The sequence below is a fragment of the Heloderma suspectum genome, chromosome 7 (assembly GCF_057233095.1).
Source record: "Heloderma suspectum isolate Gila_16-S chromosome 7, 16-S_ref, whole genome shotgun sequence".
Lineage (NCBI taxonomy): Eukaryota > Metazoa > Chordata > Lepidosauria > Squamata > Helodermatidae > Heloderma > Heloderma suspectum.
Window position 1 is genome coordinate 98394148 of NC_139464.1, and position 10894 is coordinate 98405041.

The following is a 10894-nucleotide window of genomic DNA, read 5'->3' on the forward strand; positions in this document are numbered from 1 at the left end:
GATAGGCTGGGCCAGAACCATATAGGGTTTTAAAGGTCAAAACCAACACCTTGAATTTGGCCCGTAAACAACTGGTAACCAGTGCAACTCCTTCAGCACCGGAGTGATGTGATCTCACCAGTGCCTGCCTTTAATCAGGCGAGCCGCCACTTTCTGTACCAGCTGCAGCTTCCGAACTGTCTTCAAGGGTCACCCCACGTAGAGCGCATTACAGTAGTCTAAATGAGAGGAGACCAGGGCATGTACTACTGATGGGAGCAGATGGTTGGGAAAGTAGGGGCGCAGCTGCCGTATCAGATGGAGTTGGTACAGCGCTGTCGGGCTCATAGCTGACACCTGAGCCTCCATGGACAGCTGGGAGTCTAAAATGACCCCCAGGCTACTGACCTGGTCTTTCAAGGGTAGCCGTACCCCATTCAACACCAGGTCAACATCCCCCAGCCTCCTCTTGTCTCCCACCAAAAGTACCTCGGTCTTGTCAGGGTTCAGTTTCAGCTTATTCCTCCCCATCCAGCCACTCACTGTCTCCAGACATTTGGACAGGGATTCTCTGGCCAATCTTGGTGAAGATTTGAATGAGAGGTAGAGCTGCGTGTCATCCACATATTGATGACACTGCACCCCAAACCTCCTGATGATAGCCCCCAGCAGCTTCACACAGATGTTAAATAGCATCAGGGGGAGGATGGAACCCTGTGGCACCCCACAAGTAAGCAGCCACAGGTCCGAAACCTCCTGTCCCAGTGCTACCTTCTGGTACCTGCCGGAGAGGAAGGACCAGAACCACCGCAATACGGTGTCTCCAATGCCCAACCCCTCCAGGCGGTCCAGGAGGATACCGCAGTCAACGGTATCAAAAGCCGCTGAGAGGTCGAGGAGAACAAGGAAGGAGCATTTTCCCCTATCCAGAGCCTTCCTCATATCATCTACCCAGGTGACCAAGACCATTTCTGTCCCATGCCCAAGCCTGATATATGACAAAATCTAATGATGAAGGGTGTTTTTATTTGTGTAGCATAAAAGCATACATCTAAACAATAAAAGAGAATACAATATTATAACTGTGCTGAAAAAAACTAACGACACAAAAATAAGCAATACCAAATGCACCAAATGCGTTTTGGCATACAGTCTTCCTCAGGGTCTAGTACAATTATACTAGTATATAAAATATATACTGGTCTAGTATATAAAAGGTATGCCAAATAATGAACAAACATATATATGTAAACACACTGTATACAACAGTTTCCTCACAATTACTAACATTGGACACTGCAGTAGTTAAACCTGTAAATATCAAAATGATATTGCGTTGATTTTTTTAAAAAAAATTATGGTTAAAAGCCAATACTTTATATATTAAAATATAAGAAAAAATATTTAAACATTAAAACTCAACAAATTATAAGTCTTGCCAAACCAGCCAAGTACTAGTACATATACCAGCCAAAGCATGCACATGCTATGATAGTAAGTAAACTGCAAAGGGGCAAAAAAGGCTCCATTTTTTAAGGATGGCAAGAAACTGCAGTAGTCCTAAAAACAAATGCATACAGATAAATACATGCCAATTTAAAAATACAATAAGAAAGGTACACATGTATAAAACCAAATACTCAGTCACATACAGATGGTTAACTGATTAAATAACAGGGTTGAATGCTGCCCAAACAGGGGCCTTTTATTTATTATCATAACATGTACATGTATGCTTCTCCCATAGATATAACTTCACAATTTTTAAGGTTTTATATGTATTTGTATAGTAAGAGTAGTGAAATAGTGGAGCAGAATATGACTGGGGGTTTTGCTCAGGTTAATCTCCCATGCTTAGATTCTTTACAAAGGCAGCATCTCATGGCTCCATTGCGTCTGAAAGAAATTATGAAAACAATTATGAATATGAACACTGGGAAATCCCCTGGTCTGGATGAGCTCACAATTGGGTGATGTAAAACATTTCCTAGCCTCTTAGTGCCAAAGCTTTATTGTCTTTATAAATGTATATTTGAATCGAGTTCCCTTTCCTCATCGCTAAATGATGCTTTTATTACCATTATTCCTAAGCCTGGCAAGGATCATACTTACTGTGCTAACAATCAACCTATTTCGTTAATAAATGTTGATATTAAAATATTAACAGCAAATGGAGCTGATAGACTGCAGCAAGTTATTACAATGTTGGTCCAGCCAGGTGGGATTCATTAAAAACAGACATGGGGCTGATAATTTGAGACTAGTTGTTGATTTGATAGCTTTAAATTCAGAAAGAACTGACCAGGCATCCATTGTCTCTTTGGATGCTGAAAAGGCCTTTGATAAATCCATTGGAAATTTATGCTTGCTACATTGAGGTTTTTTGTTTTTTTTTCTAGAAGACTTTTTGAAATGGCTTAAAATTTTATATTCAACCCCAAGAATATAACCCCAAGAGCTTGACTTATGACTAATGGTTGGTTTTCAGAATTTTATTATTTTTCCTACTTGGGCGAGACACTGGACAAGGATGTCCACTTTCCCCATTGATATTTGGTTTATGTTTGGAACCCCTGGCATGTGCAATTAGATAGAATAGTAGTATTCATGGTCTTGTGCATGCTGGTTTAGAATTTAAAAATATTCTTTGTGCTGATGACCTTTTATTATTTATTTCAAAACTCTAGTCATTTATTCCAGCTTTGATGAAATTGATTAATACTTTTGGTGATCTGTCTGGTTATTCAATTAATTGGGTAAAGTCTGAATTGATGCTGATTCTAGATAAGACATCTTTTAGCGTGTTGGCTAGTAGGCAATTTTGATGGTGCCCAGATTTTATTACCTACTTGGGAATACTTATTCCTACAGATATATCCCAATTGCTTAAACTAAATTTGAATAAGTTGATTAATGCAATTGTACAAAATATAGATAGATAGACATGTTTAAAGTTGAGTTTGTGCGACGAAGTTAATGTAGTAAAGATGAATATCATACCTTGGACTGTTTATGTGGGATTCCACTATTTATACCTGGCAAATATTTCCAAAAACTTAATGCTTTGTTTCATTTGGGGGAGGGGGCCCTCTTCACCTCAAATATGCATCTCTGAAATGGATGCAACTTCCAATAAAGAAGGCGGGCTTGGCTTTCCAGACCTTGCTTTATACCATTGGGCCTATTTGTTGTCCTTTACTAAATTTGGTCTTTTCCAGTCCAATTAGATTTTCCACCCTGGTCAGTTCTGGAATCCTCCTGTTTCAACCCTCTTTCCAAAGTGATGGCTTTAGGTTCTCAGAGTATTAGAATAGACAACCCCCCTCCCAGAATTCCAGCTGTTATAGAGGTGTTATAGAGGTACAATATCATGTCAATTACAGTTTGATCTATTTTCTCATGCTCAGTTGACTTTATGGGCAAATCCAGATGTAAAAATGGGAAAGAAAATGTTTTTGCAGCTGACATGGATGGATAAGTTGATTTTTACCCTGGATCAATTATTGGGTCCAGATGATGAGTTTCTGTCATTTTCTGATTTGCATGCTAAATATGATTTACCCACTGTGGCTGAATGGCAATACTTACAATTGCAACACTTGTTGAATTCCAGGTTTAGGCTGGCTGCTTTTACAGCTTGAGTTTCCATTGTTCTTGGAAATACTGATAACAGCTGGGCAGTCATATCAACCCATAATTCATGTATATAAATACTTGTTACCAGTAAATAAATATGACACTCAGGGTTTAAGACAGAAATCGAATAGAGAACTGAATAGGCCCAATTTGCCTAATCAATGGATTGTTGTTTTAGTGTCTGTACCTGAAGTATCTATGGATCTTAGGCTATGCCTTATTCAGCCAAAAAAATAATAATCTTGTTTTAGTTTTAGTGGACTCCACAGTGACTTTTTAATAAGGGTTTGTCTAATTTGCATAGTTGTTGGAGATGTGATACACCTAATGCTTCTTTTATCCACATGTTTTGGCAATGTCCAATAGTCACCTCCTTTTGGGAGGAGATCATAACAGGGATAATCTTTGAATTGAAACTCTCTTTAATATTGAATGATGTACATGTCCTCCTAAACTATTTACTGGTCTCTTGGAAGTTTTTGTACTGCCAGCACAAATCGATTTTTTGAGCCCTTTTGATAGCCCAAAGACTGATATTACAACATTGGAAGGACAAATGTTCATCCATTTGAGGACTTAACAGTGCTATCAACTGTTTGAATGGGTGGTATATAGGCGCCATTCGCAAATGGATAAATATATAGATACTTGGTTGGCTTTTCTTGGAGCTTACATGTAATGACTTGTCTTTTTTAGAATGTTGTATTTAATGGAGCACTGATATTTTTATGCATGTAATTTTTTTTCAGTTTTTTCTTTCTCTTCACAATTTGTTTTGTTTTGTTTTGTTTTGTTAAAATCACAATAAAAAGATTAATGGAAAAAATGCTCTGTTTCTCCAAGCCACTGGTGTCAAATTTTCTGTCTTCAGGAATATTTTCCACATCAACTCATATGCCCTGCAGTTCCAGCATATCACAAGCTATTTTGGGTCAGGTTCTAGAGTGGACACTCAGTTTCATGTAGGCACTAGCCAACCCTGTTGAGCCTTAGCACTGCTTGCATGAATAAAGAGTAACATTGCTAACACTCTCCTGTGGCTTCACATTGCAGGGGAAAATCAGTAATACAGGAGAAACTGTCTTTCCAGCAATGTTTCCCATCATTACTGACCTTATGTTTCAGGAACTCCTGATAAGTGTCTGAGGGTTCCATGGAAAACAGTTTGAAGACTACATTTCAAAGCTATCTGTGAAGGAATGAAACTGTTCAGCCATTTTGTGTTTGTTCTTAGTTCTAAAATTGTTGCATTCCATTTATATATTGGGTTGTTTGGAGTTTGGAGGCTGTTCTTACCAGAAGGTCCAAAAGGTCAAAGAAGGTAGAAGGGTTTAGCCCAGAAAACTGAAACAAGAAGAAGAAGAAGAAGAAGAAGAAGAAGAAGAAGAAGAAGAGAAAGGAAGGAAGGAAGGAAGGAAGGAAGGAAGAAAGAAAGAAAGAAAGAAAGAAAGAAAGAAAGAAAGAAAGAAAGAACCTAGTTACTATGGGAACCAGAAATTTAGCAAATGTCTACAACAATTCTGGGTGATTCGGAGGAGTTGGATCCTGTATGTGTGAAGCTGGCAAGCAGACAGTCATCTTAAGAACTAGAAATCAGAAGAAAGAAGTGAGGAGACAGAGTGGCAGAGGAACCAGACTCTAGGAACAAAAACAGCTGCACTGCCAAAGGACCAGTATGACCTGAAAGAAATTGAATTACTGGGGCTTGGCTTAAGTAGGGAAGCAGTCTAGATAAAGTTTAGTTGAATATGTTTTTCTCCATGTTTTTTTCATAGCCTAATTGCTCTTATGGTTAACTGCTAAAACTGTTTTAAAATTATTTTTCCCCATGGAATATCATTAAAACAACAATCACATTTCTGATTTTCAAAACATTTAGGAAAAACTAATTTGCTGGAGGTTTAACTTTCATCTGATGCCTTGATCTTCACCACATGCCTTCCCACTGGGTCAGTAAGGAAGTCTATGGGAGACACAAAGTTACAGAGGCTGTTTTCGTTGAGGCAGATGGGAAAAATAAAGAAGTTCATGTGGTGATAGTGGTGAGGACCACAGGGTGGGATGGGAAAAGAGAGTGCTAAGTTAGTTGGCTTGCTCCCCTCCCTTCCCTGTCATGCTGTATGCTGTCACAAATGCTCTGACACTACCCCTAAAGAATTGAAGCAGTTGCTATTGGTATATAGTTAAAAGAAACATTGGATAGGAATGAGTTCCAGAATGGCTGGATGGGGCATTCTTAAGAGCATTTGCCTCAGATCCCACCATTCTGTTTGCAATTTTGCAAAAATAACCGTGCTGCATTAAATAAAACAGCTGAGAAATCACCAAAGGGCAGCAAATTCCTGAATGCCATCAAGGAGCCACCCCTGATCCTTGATTCAAGTAGGCTGGCAAAAAGGCCGCTAGCTGAGCTAAATATTTTTTTAGTCTAGGAGTATTTCTACAAGCAGCACTAAAACTTCATTCAGTATCTATGCACTACAGATTCACAGTGAATGTATAACGGAAAAGAAAATGAAGGATTAAAGTGTTCTCAGAATAACTCTGCAGCTGTACATAATTCACAATTCCTCATTTTGAGTTATCTATGTTTTCCTAGTTCTAAAATGTATGCTTGAAAAGAGCCTTGGTATTTATATTTTCCCAGTAATAATTAAGCTCAAAGCCTGTGAAAGTGGTTGTTTTCGCAAATTGTGTTTTCCTACGCAAGTTATCTGAGACCAGGTTGTATTTTTTTCCCCAGTCTTCTCCCACTCTAACACACTGTTAAAACTGCACTTTGGTCATAAGAACATAACAAACGCCATACTGGATCTGACCAAAGGCCTATCTAGGCCAGCATTATGGGCAGAATCCAATGGGGCACTTCTACCTCAGTTGATTCTCTTCTGCCCTGATGATTGTGTTGCACAAGTGGCCCCCACTGCTTGTGCAATGGTGATTTAGCAAAATGAGTGGAAAAGCTTGTTTCTAGAAGGAGACAGGTCAGCGGAGCTCGCATAAGGGAGCACCACCAGCATGCTACCTTCCAGATATGAGTGTTTGTTTTGGGGCTTCCCCTTGGAAGCACTAAACCTCCCTTACGTAAGTGGTGGGTCCCACTGATTGTATTGTGCAAGTGGGACCCATCACTTGTGCAATGCAATGAGCAGGGAAGAAAAGACTCGACGGGGCATAAATGCTCCTTGGATACTGCTCTGTGTTACCTCAGGGGCCAAACAGATGCCTATGAGAAGCCCACAAACAGGACATAACTACAATAGCACCCTTCCATTCATGTTCTCTTGCAACTGGTATTGAGAAGCATACTGCCTCTAATTCTGCAAGTAATATTTAGCCATCATGACAAGTAATCATCGATAGCGTTGTCCTCCATGTATTTGTTTAATCCCCTTTTAGAAGCCACTGAAAATCAGTAGGGTGTTTTCTCATCTAATAATAGCAACATTTTTTGGAGGGGCAAGGGAGGAGGATGAAATAAAGGTGTGGACACCAAAGGCTGGGAATTTTGATACAGGTGGCACAACTATATTGAATGAACATGGTATAACATGTAGGCTATTAAGTCCAGTGTGGATAATTCCTGTTGGAATGCTCTGCGAGAGTGGCCTGGACAAACAGCAGAGGTGTCTTCCCCAGTACATTTTGGCTTTCCCTTGAGCTACACCTGATAAATTAATCTTGTTTTCCTTGGGGATAGGTAAGAGTGAGATAGGTTCCCCATCAGAGCCACCTGATAGGATTTAATCCTTTCTCCATGGCATGTCCTTGGTTTAAATCCCCTCTACAAAACTGGTATTGGCCATGGAGGCAGCAACACCAACAAAAGTCAGTTACCCATATTGCACTTGGTTTGTTTCCTGTTAGCTTATAGCAGCTTGGGTTGGTGTTAAATCAGAGCAAAGGCACAGTGGAAAGAGTTAACCCCCACTCCTCACACACCATTGCTCCAATCAAAACTGCTTTTCCTAAAGAAAAAGACACTGGCAGATTGAATAATGGATGTCCCATGTCACACCTATTTGGTCTTCAGTATGTGGATTTCTGAAGGAACTATCTATCTATCGAACATGGGTGACTATTTACCATAATGGGACAATAGCCTATGTTGCCTGCCCCACTAGTGAGGCTAATGAGGAGCTAGTGCTTTGTAAAGGAACTGGAAATGAGCAGAAACTCTAATTTCCACAACAGAGCAGGTCAGCGGAACTCTCAGAAGGGAGCTCCACTGAGCTGTCACAATTTGGAAATTAGCATTTCTCCTCAATTACGGGATTCCTTCATGAAATGCTAAATCCCCATTGTACTAATGGTGGGTCCTGCTTGTGCAACAGAATGAGCAGGAGTATAGTGGCAGTATAGGTTACTGCCCATGCATTCCACTGACTTACTATAGATTCAGGTGAAGATGGTCTTCATGGCTAGTTTTGCCATTAGCTTTTCAATAGTTACTGTTTCAAGGTCTCTTTCATGAGAAGATTTGAATCTAAATTATAATCCTATGTCATTTTGCTCATTGACTTTACTAGATTCATCCCAGTTTTACTTAAGGGATTACACTGTCATGAAGTCTACTCACTGGAGGGAGCAATCCTATGCAGATCAGCAGTCACCTCCAACCCTGGGGGCGACCACCTATCCATTGCAGGGCAGGAGGAGTGGTGAGAAGTGGATCTCTTCCATGCTCCCACTGCCCTGCTTTTGCAGCTAGACAGCCAATTTTGGCTGTCTAGACGCAGGAACTTGGAGCCTGGGGAGGGGCGGCTGGACGACACATAGGAAGTGTCGTACTGGCACTTACGACCTCCCTGCCCTGGCCCTCCCCCAGGAACGCCCCGTTCTCCCCGCTCCGCAGTGCTGTTCTGAACACGTAGCACAGGGCCAATCTGCAATGCCTACAAGGTGGCTTGGGACGGGGTAGAAGTTGGTTCTCAGGGAACTAACCGATCCTATGGCCATCGAGCTGGTGACTAGCAGCCATAGCATTGCACCCTTAGAGAACTTTGTGCTAGAGATGAAAATAATATAGAAAGCCCAAGAATGCAGTTCTGTTTCTTGTTTTAATTTAAATATTTCATGTTACTTTTTAAACTAGTGTTCAGAGAAAAATGAAGTGAATTAAAATGGCCAGCTAAAGCAAATCTCATGCAAATGCAGAGGTTTCAAGCTTAATTGTCCCTGTTCCATGTTGTGAAAGAGATATTAATATTAAAAAGAATAAACTATATTGTGTATAAGCTCTAGTGGGAACCTTCTGGAGCTGATGCAACACAGCTGGAATTTGGCATGATTTTGCTGATGCTGAGAAATAATTTATTCTCCATGTTTGGCCTGAAATGCCTGTTCCATTTTTTTTTTTTTTTAAGTCAGAGATTAACTCTGACAGAGAAATTCATACAGGTAAGATGTAAAGTGGTTTTGGGTTTTTTTTTTAATCCTGGATATTCCTTTAGTTAAGGTGAATCTCAAAAGAAAAAGAAAAAAATATTCCACCATTAAAAAAATCTGATTGCTTATAAATCACTTCAAAATCTGATTGCTTATAAAACCTATGCTGTGCATCACTCAACATTGGTCATGTTAGCTGGGGCTAATGGGACTTGAAGTCCAACAACCTCTGGAGTACCCTAGGTGCCCCACGCCTGCTTTAGAAATTGAATGGACAGAAGCTGTTCTGTGTTGCCAGACAAAGGCACATTTGTTAAAAAATAAAATAGCTTTGTTTGCTGTGGAGTACAAATAATTGGATATTATGTGTGTAGTAAAACATGGCATTCTGTTACAGACTGAGACAGCACATATTTTAATATGGTATATTTGGTGTTTATAGTCTGCTGTGTTCTGTTCTCCATGCCTTAAAATTCTTTAAAATAAATGAAGGGAATGGAACTGATGCCCCATTGTTTCTGAAGGAAGCTGACAGCCAGAACAAAAGCATGCAATGAAAATGCAAAGCACACCCAAAAAAATCCCTACTAATGATCAGATGATATTATTCATAGATATAGATACATATGTCTGCTACACTCAGTGTAGTGTGGTGGCTTTGATGTCAGCGGGGCTGTAAATCGTCTCTGGGTTTCAGTCAGAACTGGTCAGAACTCTAAAAGAACTATCCAAGGTGCTGAACCCATTTTGGGGATATGGTTTAGTGCCTTAGATAGCTCCTTCAGAGTTCTGACTGGTTCTGACTGAAACCCGGAGTGGATTTTTAGTCCCACTGACATCAGAGCCACCAGCCTCCACTGGCTATATCTGTCTTTTTTGCTTTACTTTTTTGGTCAGACTCTAGCAGGCTGAAGATGTGGAACCCAGGATGAGCAGATAGGATTGGGATTTCTTCTAATCTTGGTGGCACCCACTGGGTTACATGGAGTTGCACGGAACTTTTGCAGCTCCCCACATTGCTGTAGGGATGTCAGAGGATTCCGCCATGGATCTCAGTGAGGCCGAATGCCAGTGCATTCGGCCCCTGAAATCCATGGCGGAACGAAGCCCCCCCCCGCCCCACCACCCTGCGAAAGGTGTGCAAAACTAGGGATGTACGAATTGTGTACCTTCTGTTCCACTTGACTTCCACAGTTTGCGGCCAGTGCTCCGTACCGTCATTCGCAACCCCTGGAATTCTCCTCTTTTTTTCCTGCTGCAAGAATTACAAAGATAAATCCATACCATCTCTGTGAGTCTGCATAACTTCCATAAGAAAGGCTATTTTTCGTAGATATTTATGTATTTTTCTCCCTGCCCTGAGACATGCAGTAATTACTTTCAGCCAACACACTTCCTCCTCCTAGGGGCTTCCCAAAACAAGGCTGCCCTAGGTGTGCCTGAGCGATGTACTCTTTGTTTAAAGCAACACTGTTTCAAAGAAAGAAAGAAAAAACTTTTAAAATGACCATGCCGGTCTGGAGCCCTGCATGAGATATTATTCCCCCTGCTAGGCTTTCTATTTCCACATCCAGCATTGTTGTTGACGTTGTGAGGCTAAAATGGAGAGGAGAACCAACTCTGTGCATGTCTACTCAGAAGTAAGTCTTACTGAGTTCAATGCAACTCACTCCTACACATGTCAGCACCCCGCTTGCCCCCAGCTCAGCTTTGTATTTCCACATCCAGCTCATTAGCAAATGTCCTGTTAGTTATCTCACTGGACTGGACTCTAACCACTACACCATACTTTTGTTATATGAAACACATGAAGAAAAAGAGACAGTATAATGGAAAGTTATTTCTGAAGCAGTCACACTTGTACAAATGCAGCATGAAGGGAAAGATCAGC

The 10894-nt window shown here is 40.7% G+C and overlaps 1 long non-coding RNA gene across 1 annotated transcript; it reads right to left on the reverse strand.

Annotated features, from left to right (window-relative positions):
- Positions 1-986: 986 nt before the first annotated feature.
- LOC146340095 (uncharacterized) lies at positions 987-10407 on the reverse strand. The gene is made up of 3 exons (XR_014784472.1): positions 10173-10407; positions 4729-4804; positions 987-1875 (listed from the first exon to the last, which is right to left on the reverse strand). It is a non-coding gene; the product is annotated as an uncharacterized LOC146340095 (long non-coding RNA).
- Between the last annotated feature and the right edge of the window lie 487 nt (positions 10408-10894).